We start from the raw sequence: 13,877 nt of genomic DNA, 5'->3' as shown, positions 1-13,877 counted from the left end.
CTTTGTTATCTGCATGACAACTTATTCTCCTCAAGACTAAGTTTTGATTTCCGTTGACATTTGCTGCAGTTTGATGATCATTTGTCCCCACCAAAATTCATGTGAAGGCTTGGGCCTCAGTGCAATAGTGCTGAGATGCAGTTCTACGCCATCCTGTGTGAGGCAGTCACTGGGCTCATATCAGATATGGATGCTATGCCTACACTCTGAACTTACTAGCCACACGACTGAGAATTAAATTTATTAATTCCTTGGTGCTGATATTTTGTTATAGTGACATAAAACAGACATTACAGATTTCCCTATTTGTTTTTTTAAGAGCTTCAGTAATCAAGCCCTATTCTAGTCTATCTCCCATACATTATTTCTGAGTATTTTCAAAAAGAAAATCTTCACTGTTCTAAGAAGATATGGCAGGGCACACATTTCCTATAAGTAAAAATACTCTGGAGTAGCCTGTTCATATCCTTTCAAATTCTAACATTTAAACTTCATTCAAATGGATCATAAAACCTTACCTATATAAAAATCTATTTAATAACAAAGTTCAAAAAGCATCCCTAAAAAGAATCTGAAGAAATTTGAGTGGAGGACAGGAAGTGAATTAAGTATGGCTGGCCCATGGACAACATGGATGGGCGTGAGATATGGCACTGGGAGAGGTTCTGACGGAGGAGCTTGAAACTCCTCTGTCGGGACACAGTCGCTACAGGTGAGTGCAAGAACCATGATAGGGAGCAGCCCAGACCAGGGCAGGGAATGGTACCCACTGGCATACATTAGGCACAGTTCAAGGGTGAACAAGGCTGGGCCAGTTCATATCACCCAATGGTGAATCTGAGCTCCAGAATGGACTGTGGATTGGGGCAGGTTGGTTACAATACAACCCAGTTCACATTAGGGCCAGGACTGGGGGCCACCTGGGCTAGGCCAGGCTGTAGCCCCCACTAGTGTGGGCTGAAACTGAAGCCCAGCTTCAGTTTATAGGATGTATGCCCTAAGCTACTCTACAGTCATGTAGCTGGGAGAGGGGTCAGGGAACATTGCTATAAGAACTGTTTGCTGAGCTGAGACATGAAGACAAATAGAAGCCACTGAGGCACAAGGAAAGGTATTTTTCTTTCAAGTAATGTAAAGAACATGTTAAGGCCTAAGGGATGAGGTATACTGGAGAAACTTGAGGAAAAACAACATTCAGCAGCTGAATTTAGTGTATGAGATTAGGGAAGATCCTAAGAGCAAAGGAAAACCACTGAAAGATTTCAAGTAGAAAAGTACTTAAGAAAGGCATTTAGGAAATACCACCTTGGTTATTACACAAAAAATAAAATAGAAGAAGCAGAGCAAATATCATGGCAGGGATATCTTGACCAGAATACTAGGTCTAAGACAGGAGACAAATGACTGTATGCAAGCTGACAGCAGCATTTCCCTAGAGGCAGCTGAGCCATGGCAGTGGATGGTGGAAGGGCAAGTGAAGAACAAGTTGGATGAGACTTTCCAAGTAATCATTCCTGTGTGGGGCTACTCATCATGCAACCTGAATGCCACAGCTGGTAGGCACATGAAGGACTGGTGAAACTCATGGAACACATTTTAGAAAAGGCAGAACACAGGGAGAAAAACACAAACTGAGAACAAAGGATTATTTGAACATGTCTATCCCACTTCAGGCCCAAAGATTTGTCCAATTCTAGAAACCAAATTTACAAAATTAGTTACCAAATGCTGCCTTGTAATGCAAAGTAATTAAAACCAGATAGTCAAAGACAGACCTCAGTGAATGGCTTCCACATAGTACCAGATTTATGCCTCAATTGTCAAATAGTAATACAACAATAAAAGTAATTTTCTAAATACAAGGATAATTAACAGTATAATTGTGGCTTTCAATAAATAAAGCAGACCCATTTGTAACACTCACACATGTTACTACATAATTTGATAGTGGTTGTAAACTAGCAAATGTGAGAATCAAACATCAGTGCACACAGGACAGCAACCAGTTTGTAAATTGAAGATTTATTCTAAAGCAGATGTTTCATTGGGAACATTTTAAAAGACAAGCGTTAAGAGTGGTAAAGTATGGAAAACTGTAAATACAAAACTTTCATCTAAATCTTACTCTGATGTAAGAGAAATATCATTACTAATATTTGCACGTTACAAAATGTTTACAGAAAAAAGGGATTATTTAATGAAGTCCTGTAACTAAAATCTTTTTCTTGGATTTGGTTTATAAGAAGAATAAATTAATTTTGTTTTTTATAACAGTAATAAAGCATCTCTATAAAAATAAAAAGCTAGCAGTAATATTTCTCCATTTTAATTCCAAAGATGAATTCTTCATAAATTCAAACAGTAAAGCAAGGCAAAATATTCCTGAACATTTATATAAAAATTAAAAAGATCCACTTTTGAAAAACCTAGTGAGCATGGTGACTCAACAGGCTGAGCCTCTGCCTTGCAACACCTGCATTCCATATTGGTGATGGTTTTAATACAGCTAGTCTGCTTCCAATCCAGCTCCTGCTAATGGACTGGAAAAGCAATGGAGGATGGCTCAAACTGTGAGCCCCTGCACCCAAGTGGGAGACCCAGAAGAGGCTCCTGGTTCTTTGCTTCAGAGGAGCTCTGCTCTGGCCATTGAGGCCATTGGGGAGTGAATCAGTGGATCTCTCTCTAAATCTGTCCTTCAAATAAAAATTATTATTGTAAAAATGTAGAAACTTAATTTCTACATTCTTTTATATCCACTGGGAAAAAAAAATCAAGATAACTCTTAATATGCCTAGATCCAATATTACATATCCAACCCCATGGAATTTCAACACTTAAACACATAAAAAATACAGTTATATTATTATTATTTGACTTTCATAAAGTATTAAACTTTGGGGCATTCTTCAACAAGATTTTTAGGTAATGCTCAAAAATTCCAAGACTACACATATTGCTTTCTTCCTAAGATTTATTTGAGAGGCAGTGACAGAAGAAGAAAGAAGAAAGAAAATACCTCCTTCTATTTCCTAGTTTACTCCCCATGTAGTCACAACAGCTAGGAGGGCCAGGCTGAAGTCAGGAGCAGGAACTCCATCTGCATCTCCCACATGGGCAGGGGCCCATACACTTGGCCCATCTTTCACTGCCTACTCAGGTACATTAGCAGAGCACAGAATCAGAAGGTAAGCAGTCGTGACTTGACCAAGGATTGATATGGGATGCTGGTGTCACAGCAACAGTTTAACCCATTGTACCATAACACCACCCATGCATATTTTTTCTTGTTTTTTGGATGCTTTTACAATAAAAATCCGAAAATTTTAAAGGCTGGAATCATAGTTATTTGTGGTTTCAATTCTACACTGTGTTTGCTGACAACAGAGAATATATTTTGTTTTGAAGGATTAACATAGTACCTAACACGTAGTAGGATATTTTTAAAAAATGAGTGAGTCATCATCAGACTGATGTATTTTATTAAATGGACAGAGGGCATGGATAACACAACATAGTGAATTTGACTTTAAATCTGTGAGCAAGATTTACTCTTGTCACGTCGTATTAGGCATGTGTGATGTCTGATCATTCTTTGGAAAAAATAAAACCACAGCTCTGAAGTCATTAATGTAAATCATCAGAGCACTGCCTAATCTCTGATGTGTTGTATATTTTCTTTTCTTGAAGATGAGTACTGAGCATGGAAATCCTCAATGCAGCGACTGTGGTGACAAATTGCCCCGATTTGCTGCGGACTTTTCTGGCCTGGTCCCAGACAAACTGGGGTGACTGGTGCATGGTGACCCCAGTCAGACACTGAATGAGTTTCTTGGTTTCTGGAGCTGTCCCTAAGTCAGAAAATTGTGTACATGCATGTGCACAATATTATTTATACTCTGGGCAAGACCTACTGTGCTACCATATGGGGGAAGAATCTTAAGAAGAGATAGTTTGGGGTCGGCATGATAGTGTAGTGATTAAATCCTCGCCTTGCACGTACCGGGATCCCATACAGGCACCGGTTCTCATCCTGGCAGCTCCACTTCCCATCCACCTCCTTACTTGTGGCCTGGGAAAGTAGCTGAGGATGGCCCAAATCCTTGGGACTTTGCATCTGCATGGGAGATCCAGAAGAGATCCTGGCTCCTGGCTTCAGATTGGCTCAGCTCCAGTCATTGCGGGAGCTTGGGGAGTGAAACATTAGATGGAAGATTTTCCTCTCTGTCTTTCCTCCTCTCTGTACATCCTCCTTTCCAATAAAAATAAATAAATCTTTAAAAAAATAAAGAGATGGCTCAAAAATTACTAAAACCTGTCTATTTTTCCATAGAACAATTCTTCATTTTTGTCCAAAAGACTAAGGCATCAATTTGTAGGTTACACACAAGCTTAATAGTACAATACATATTATTCAAACACATCTTCTATATATAACAGTGACATAGGACAAAGCTTTATGATCTTTTTCAGTACTTGATCATATTTGCTTTATTAAAAATGGGCCTAAAAATATAAAACACTGAAGTACTCATCTCATAGATTCAATAATTATCATTTATTTTAACTTTGTTACACTGGCTTCAGCTATCTCATTTGTCTTTTTTCCTTCTGAAGTGAAAAAGACACCTGTACTTATTTCCATAGAAGCCTCTATAATATATAGCTGTTTTCTTTCTAAACTCTAACATGTTAAATACTACATTCAATAAAGGAACAGGAAAACCATGTTATTATCTAATGCTCATGTCAATATTCAGATTTCCTGATTATCTCAAAAACAGTGGCATTTTAAAAGCTGTTGTGCTAGAATCTGGGAAAATGTATTTGGCTAGTGTGACTAACAAATACCTCTTTAATCTTCACTCCCTCCATTTTTATTCACATTATGGTACTGATCTGTCATTTATTCATTCGTTTCTTGTATGACTGCTTAACTTTTGGATATATCTTCCACACTGCTTGTTAATGGGAATTTAACTCTGCTCTATCACATGACAGCATGTGATATTATTTCATATGTAGTCCTATGTTGCATAAGGTAACCCAGGATGGCTGGATATTCCTTCACTTTAAAAATGTGGTTCTGCAAGGATTATCTCTCTAGAACCCATAAGGTCTAGAGGTTCTCTTTGCAATTTTTAACTTTATGTCTGTTTAAATAAGAAGCTATTAAAAAAAGCCAATACTTATGGTTTTGGACAGGGAAAATAATGATTCTTCAAGCCTGGCTTTAAAGATGAGGCACTATGTGTGTATTTTCTCAATTTTAATTGGTCTGGATTATAATACACATTACATTTATTTACCATTCTTTTCCCAGTTTCCTTTTTCAATTATAAACATAAATAGATGCCCCTTAGTCAAAAAGTACAGAACACGAAGTAAAAGGTTTTCTTAAGTTCTCCCTACAGCTCAACAAGTCTTGCCAAAAGTTGTCAGTGTTTAGTCTTACAAGTATCTTTTGAGATATTCTTCCAAGTACAAGGGTACTTTAAAAAGTTCTTGGAAACACACAATTACAGGCAATATACATTTTCCATAAACTTTGTGAATATCCCAATTGGAAGTATAGCCTTGCTCTATCTCCTCAAAATGCAAAACATTTGAATCTGTCACAGGTGCTCCCTTCTACCAATAAAATACTGCATCAGCCACTAAAGTAAAATTCTCAGGAAAAGACAGATTTTGAGCTCCATTAAATTCCTATCAGGCACAGATACAGATAGATTAATCTGCTGAGAAGCTGTCTGAGACAGTGTTACTAAGATCAGAATCTAAGCAAATTAGAAACTACAGAATCAATATGGCATGATTCCACCAAAATAAATATACCTGTTGCTGATGTTTGTTCTTTTAAAGTGATATTTTAAGTAGCAGCATAGCGAAAGACTAACTTCCTTGAAGTTTCTTAACCCTTGTACTACCTCAGAATTTAAGAGAAACTTCCAGAGAAGGGACATGATAAAGCAGAGATAAAACAAAGAAACGCTATTTTATTCTCATCATTCTCAGAAACTGTGACTGCTCTAATTTGTCTCTTCTACAAACTACATATTAATTGATCATCTTACATTAGGAGACCACTCCATACGAACTCTTTACCTCTGGTTCTGGGCCTCAAAAGCACAGCGCAGAATTAAAAACACTCAACCACAGCTTTGATCTCATCCCAGTGGACCATACCATAAACATGGTACTATCTCGATAGGCCAAAGTTTAATGCAGCAATACGTCCTTAGTTCACAACACTGTAATGGGGAGGAGTATGTGTCGGGCAGAGAGGCAACAATAAAATGTTTCTTCCTCAGAATATCTCCAGGTTAAAATGACATATAGTATTTAATACAGTTCTTTTTTCAGATTACAAAATCTTTATTGAAAACAATAACAAAGACTTATGGAGGCACTTTCATTGTCCTTTAAAGTCCATTACATGTATTACCGTGCTTACATTTTCTTTTTCACAAGGGTTTATTGCATCTATTTCAAATACACAGTGATAGAGGGAAAGTTGGAGGACTTCCATTTGTGGATTGTTTCCCAAATAGCCACAATGGCTGGGGCTGGAATAGGTGTCTAAAATTCACTCCAGGTTTCCCACATGAGGGTAAGGGCCCAAATACTTAGGCTGTCATGCCCTGCTCTCCCAGGTGCATTAGCAGGAAGCTGGACTGGAAGCAAAGCAGCCAGGACTTGAATTGGCAGGCCAGCAAGGGATGTGGCATCTCAAGCAATCTGTCAGAACATCAGCTCCACCTTGTTTCTTCTCTATAGCCTGAGGAGAAACTACTATAGCTTCTATGCAACTAATGAAGGAACTAAGGATCAGAGACATTACTGAAACAAGCTAATAAACCGGGGGTCAGATCAAGACTGTTTGCATTCATAACTATCATTCTGGACCCAACACAGTAACCTAGTGGCTAAAGTCCTCAACTTGCATGTGCCAGGATCCCAAATGGGCACCGGTTCCAATCCTGGCAGCCCTGCTTCCCATCCATCTTCCTGGGAAGGCAGGTGAGGATGGCCCAAAGCCTTGGGACCCTGCACCCACGTGGGAGACCCAGAAGAGTCTCTGAGCTCCTGGCTTTGGATCAGCACATTTCTGGCCATTGTGGTCACTTGGGGAGTGAATCAAAGGAAGGAAGATCTTCCTCTCTGTCTCTCCTCCTCTCTGTATATCTGACTTTGCAATAAAATAAAATAAATCTTTTTTTAAAAAAGAACTCTTATTCTGTCTTCCTTCTTTGCTAGTGACTGGGTGCTCAGGTTGTAGACAGGATGCTTCGAAAAGGACCAGGAAGGCTGAGTGGTAAGAAGCATCATTATTAGGCAGGGATCTCCTTGGTTCTACCCAGTTCAGCGTCACTTCAGCACAGATCATCAAATGTTATACCCATTCAATTACAACAATATGACTACCCCCTTGGATGAGGGTCTCAGATATGTACAACTCCTTAATAATACATTGCCTAAAAGCAGGAAATATAACAAGATGAGAAGGAACAACACTACTAAACCTGGAGAAGGTAATTTCTTTTGCATGTTTCCCTAACAGATAGTCAGCAACTGTAACGTCCAATATTAGGCACTAAATTCAGATCTGATCTGATCCAAACAAGCGAGCTAGCTTTTATTTTTTTTTAAGTATTCAAGGAAAGCCTGTCAGAGTCAGCAACACTGGTATCAGTAATGGTTCCAACTTTGTACTGGAAGGTTTCTTCCAGAGAAGTCTCTGGATTCTACAAAGACTACATGCACAGGGACAATGGCTTATACTTTATAGTCTAAGTAACACATGTAGTCACCTTTAGGAAGGAACTTGGTATTTAAAAAGCTACAGAATTTATGAAATATGTTACAAAACAAAGTATCTGTGCTTGAGCTGCCTTAAATACTAAAAATTTATTCTCCAACTTAAGATATAAAAGACTGTCTCTAAGCTTATGTATTAGGAAGAGAAAGGGGAAAAGGAAATGAAAAGGCAAGAAAGAAGAGGAAATCCACAGGGTAATCTTTGCGAGAAAAAAGCTCTAAATGCCAACTTAATTCAATTTTAATTTAACATTATGCTTGTGGAGATTCCTAAGGGATTCTTCAATGGCCTGCAACTGTGTTTCTCATTTCCAGCATCAGATCAGCAGAATTGAAATATGTGCATATGAAAATGAATTTCTGGCATCCTCTCACAGGATTTGTGTTGTGCAGGGAGGGGAGGAGGTGCCTGCTATTCTCAGGGGGCAACATTATTTCTTTGTTGCTTAATAAGAAACTGCTGGCTGATTTTATGGGATCCAGGACTCTTGGTCTGATAGCAACCTGATGTTTTTTAGACTATAAGGAGGAAAATAGTCACATTACCCAAACCTCATATAAAGTTTTTTTGTAATTACTGTGAACAGCTTAGCTTTCATGTCTAAGAATCAAAGATTCTATGTAAAACAGATAGATGTCTTGTTCTTGAACAAGGAAACAAGCTGTACTAATCGTCTTTGGAAGATTGCACAGGAGGGAAGCATTCTACCTCATATTATCAGATTGCCATTTTAACTGTAAGCTGCAACACCGGCAAATTCCTTCAGATTGTTTTGGCATAGTTAAGAATTCTAGGACTTTAGGGATAACACTGCTGTTTAATCACCAAGTTCCTTGGGGGTGCTAAGTCCTTGTTTCTTCTGGATTTGAGTGCAAGAAAGGATCCAAAGTTGGGAGAAGGTGACTGAACAGGGGTGAAGTGGGCAACTAAGTTTTATCACCTGCTTTATAACACTGTGGTCTCCTTCCACTAAAAACAGCATAGTTGACACAGATACTAACTACCCTCACTAGTAGAAATGGCATGGTTGACAAACCAAGATTGGATTAGTGGAAGCAATTCTCTAATGAAAAGTAAAAAGACATTCTCAAACCATCATAAGTGAATATACACAAATATAAAGAGACTTTTTATGTAATATATCCCAACACAAATAGGCAAGAAACTTGCACTAAGGGATTTCTGCATTACTGCAAGACATGCATTGCTCAGCAAGACACACTTTAACAAAGTGATTTGATTAGATGTATAATTAAACCTAAAGCACTTGAGGAATTCCCTAATGTAGACTTAATGCATTTTCACTTCTTGTAATCACAAGCAACATCTGAATTATGATCCATAAAGTTGGAAATTAAAAAATGGCATGACCCTTCTGGCAAGAACAGAAGAGGCTATCACAGAGCACCGGGGGCCAGAGGGGCAGAACATGCACCCTCAAGTCATGCTAACACTTTCTGAAAGGGCACCAAGTCTCCACATGACCTCTATTCCAGAAACCCTGAGTTCTAGCGAGTGAGACGCCAGACACCCTTGAGCAACCCAGCTCTGCAAAATCATAAATGTTAGAGTTTAGAGGTACTTTAGAACACAAAAAGCTCAAAGTCTTCACTTTGTTAGGCCAAAATAAATAAATAAGAACTCAGAAATACAACAAACTTGCTTTTCTAGCTTCAAATTTCTGCCTTTTCCCACAACACCCTGAGCTGAAGAAACACATGGAGTTTTTATTTTTTTTTTATCAGATTGTAAGTAACAACCCCCCTTCCAAAATCCAAAGACATAAATATTTATGGGAAAATATTTTTAAATCCTGATTAATTCTTTTAGGCAGTTAACAAACAATTATTTTCAGTTAGCCAATTTCTAGCCCAAAAGATAAAGTTATGTTAGGAAATTAACAAACCATTTTAAATTATAGGTGAGTTGCCTTGCAGTTTTTCTATTCTTTGTAGTATGAGCTAGAGTTTGAGAATGGTTGGTGGCACCAAGACATTTGACTGAACCACAAATGGCGCTAGAATGTCTGGGATACCTGAATCGATAAAACGACTTCTAGGGGCTCAGGAGGGTGTCAGATGTGTCAGTTCTCTTCCATGAGGACCTCTTTCCCTGGCTGTCTGGGAAGCCTCCTGGTATGGCAGCTAGGTCCAAAAAGTAGGACATCAATAGCCGCCAGGTTAATTCAAAGACTTTTTCTGAAATGCATATGGCATCACTTTTGCTTTATTCACACTGCCATTCCATGTAAAGCTCAGAGTCTTTATGGGAGGTAAATAAACAAGCACATGAATTCAGAGAGGCATGATTCACTCAAAGGTCTTCCAAGTAATGATCTATCACATGGGGAATATCAAAATCTGACTCAAACATGACATCTGGAGAATTCTACCAACGTACAGGGCTACTGTTCAAGGATACTAAGAAATTTTACGTATTATGGCAAATGTGTATAAATCTAGAACTCAATCAAAGAAATACAAAAAGTAATGCCATTCTGTCCTTGTATTTCAAGAGATGCAACTTTTGGAATTGAATGTTGTAGCATTATTTTCAGCTAGATGTTAAGTTTTGAGTAAGTATACACTGAAAAGATACATATCTTAAGAACACACTTCTGAATTTACAAGTTGATAATCCAAACAAATTATTGTACATTATATTGGGTGGGAAAAGGAGAAGGCCAAGCTCAAAAGGAATTAATTCAATTATCTGCTTTATAGATTATTTGGTGACCATAGTATATTTTGTCAAAATAGACCTGGTAATGGGCTAGGATCATAAAGACAATTTAAAGTGAATACATGGAGAATGTAAGAAAACTTAGAAATGTGTTAGGTGTCTATTTCTAAATATGTTTAACAGCTTCAAAAATGTTATCAACAGAGGATTTACTGAGGTTCTGCTTTGCACTAAGACTGTAGGGGGCAGCTGGATCACAGTATATCCATTAGCCCAGGAAATGCCTTGTCAATGGGCACAATTACACCCTTTGTGAAAGACTTAGTTGAAAAAGCCAGAGCCACAGTCCTGTCTTTCAAAGTAGGAGGATCAAGAACAGAACTCTGGGCCCGGCGCGGTGGCGCAAGTGGTTAAAGGTCCTCGCCTTTCACGCCCGGGATCCCATGTGGCCGCCGGTTCTAATCCCGGCAGCCCTGCTTCCCTTCCAGCTCCCTGCCTGTGGCCTGGGAAAGCAGTCGAGGACGGCCCAAGGCTTTGGGAACCTGCGCCCGCGTGGGAGACCCGGAAGAGGCTCCTGGCTTCGGATCGGCATAGTATCGGCCCGTTGCGCTCACTTGGGGAGTGAAACATCGGACGGAAGATCTTCCTCTCTGTCTCTCGTCTCTCCTCTCTGTATATCCGCCTTTCCAATGAAAAAATAATAAAAATAAATCTTAAAAAAAAAAAAAAAAAAAAAAAAAAAAAAAGAACAGAACTCAACACTTGGGTCCTTATACCATATTTGTTATTTCAAGCCTATCAAAATTTTGTCAGAGTGTTCGAGGTATACTAAATCCTATTTGTTTCTGAGTGATCTCAATTTTAAAATAGTTTTTAAACGCTTTTCTGTTTCTAGACTCTTATTCATTATGAACTGTTTTGGGGAAGCAAACACATTTACACAGCAGAAACCTGACATTTAAAGAAACCTTTCAGTTAATTACTCTTAACTTAAAATGTGCTTCTTCAATTGTTGGTTCATCTAAGCTTCAGTTTTCTTATAGAAGAGCACAGATGTCAAAAATTAATGTTTTCATAATAATAGGGCCTGAAAATACTTTCACCTTATATCTACAGCTTATAACTGCACCTCAGGAAGATGACAAATATCGTTCGGTGCATTAGCTTCCATGTCTTAGATAATGTCTTAACAACTGTATCAATTTGTTCTAAGAATTTTCTGTTTATTTGAAAGGTAGATTTATAAAGAGGACATACAGAAAAGAGGAGGGAGTGAAGGAGGAGAGAGAGCAAGACCTTCCATCCTCTAGTTCATCTCCAAAAGGTCACAAAGCCAGAGGTGTGCTAGGCCAAAGCCAGGAGCCAGGAATTTTATCAGTCTCCAATCGGTGCAGACGCCTAAGTAATTGAGCCATCCTCAAATGCTTTCTCAGGTGCTCTAGCAGGGAGCAGGACTGCAAGCAGAATAGCTCTCATGGAATGACTCAAGAGCAGGAGACAGCTATACTCACTAATTCACAGTGCCAGATTCTATCCTATTAATTTTTTTTGGCTAAGTGTGAATCATCACCATTATATCATAATAGATACTAACATTTGTTTGAACAAATCAGTAAAAGAAGTAGAAAGAAACTTGAAGTATCATAAATTATACTGTTTTATAAAACAAGTACAAATCAAACATCAGTTATTTTCAATATCTGTTGACACATAATCAGCATGATAGATGTGCACCAAGATACATACTCTTCTTATTTAGGACTATGTACAGTAAGTAATCCCTAACCTCAAGTTATTTTATGTTACGAAAGGGGTAAAAATAAACAGCAAAGCAGATGGGGCTGGCACTGAGGTGTGGGAGGCTAAGCCTCTATCTATGGCACCAGCACCCCATAACGTGCCAGTCCCAGTCCCAGTTGCTCCAATTTCCATTCAGTTCCATGTTTATAGCCTGGGAAAGCAGTGGAGGATGGTTCAAGTTTTTTAGCCCTTGCATCCATGTGGGAGACCTGGAAGAAGCTCCTGCTCTGCTCTGTTGTGGCTGTTGAGGCCATTTTGGGAGTTAATTAGGGCATGGAAGACCACTCCCTCTGTCTCTACTTATTTTGCACCTTTGTCTTTCAGATAAAAACAAAATAACTCTGTAGAAGCAAAGGGGAATAAGATAGTGAGGGCTCAAACAGTAAAAAACTGTCCTCATGAAAATAAAACACCGAGAAATTAGGCAATACTACCACCTTAAACTTAGATCTCAAACAAGCCCAGAACATTCATATAATCCTTAATAAAAGATCTGATATTTACAAAAACACTATAAAGGATGACTAAAAGTCAGGAAATCTGGGTTTCTCTGGCTTCCTGCTTGTGGCCTGGGAAAGCAGTAGAGTAAGGCCCAAAGCCTAGGGATCCTGCACCCTTGTGGGAGACGCAGAAGCAGCTCCTGGTTCCTGGCTTCAGAGCAGATCAGCTCAGCTCTGGCTGTTGCAGGCACTTGCGGAGTGAACCAGCGGATAGAAGCTCTTTCTGTGTCTCCTTCAATGTCAGCAACATGGCACAGCATGTTAAGCCACTACCTGTGACTTAGGATTCCATGTTCCATATTTAGAATGCCAATTCTACTTGTGATTCAGCTTGGTGCTAATGTTCCTGGGAAGATGGCTCAAGTCGACCCCAACTGATCATGTGGGGGAGAACCAGGCAGAGTTCCAGGCCCCTGGCTTTGGCCTGCCTCAGTCCAAAACAGGTGAGTTACATCCAGCCCAAGAAGTCTCCTTAGCTTTAACCTTTACAAGAATGTAAATAATCTGTTTTGTCGTTATTGTTGTTTTCTCTCTCCATTTCTTCGGTCATTTTTCTGTAGAGCCAATCTTTTCTGGTCAGCTAACTGGAACACTCACTCAGAAAGCATTGGTTCTATTTTATAAAATAGCACGAAGTGTTTCCTGAATCTAGAATTACAAATAAAAGCTAATCATTCCTAAATGTTTTCATAGTTCTGTTTCATCGCAAAAATGAAAGCGTAACAATTATATAATAAGCTATATGTAAGGCATTATTGAAATTTCATTATTTTCAGAATTCTACAGGTTAGAAAAATGTCTAGAGAAAATAAAAATTAAAAACTCACATATCTACTTAGATAATCATCTAGTCATAGTACAAAAAGATTATTAAAAATTTATGATCTCATGAAATAATCCTATGCAGTACACTAAAAAGGAATACTAAAGCCTCGAGTCCCCACATATCTCCAGGGTAACTCTCAACCAACTAAACAAAGTAAAAGAAACATTTCTTGCTAAAAACATTATGAAATTAATATTTCCATTGGTTTTTTAAATTTACAAACCAGGAATTACAGTAAAAATCAAAACAGGAC

General features: G+C 38.5%; 1 protein-coding gene across 1 annotated transcript in view; it reads right to left on the bottom strand.

Moving 5' to 3' along the window:
- Positions 1 to 13,877, bottom strand: part of TNKS (tankyrase) — a 161,831-nt gene that overhangs the window by 69,471 nt on the left and 78,483 nt on the right. The window lies entirely within an intron of this gene.

Source organism: Ochotona curzoniae, unplaced genomic scaffold (assembly GCF_017591425.1).
Source record: "Ochotona curzoniae isolate NIBS_2020 unplaced genomic scaffold, NIBS_Ocur_1.0 scaffold_4505, whole genome shotgun sequence".
In the NCBI taxonomy this organism is placed as follows: domain Eukaryota; kingdom Metazoa; phylum Chordata; class Mammalia; order Lagomorpha; family Ochotonidae; genus Ochotona; species Ochotona curzoniae.
The sequence above is the reverse complement of the archived record's forward strand: the minus strand, read 5'-3'. Positions and strand labels throughout refer to the sequence as shown.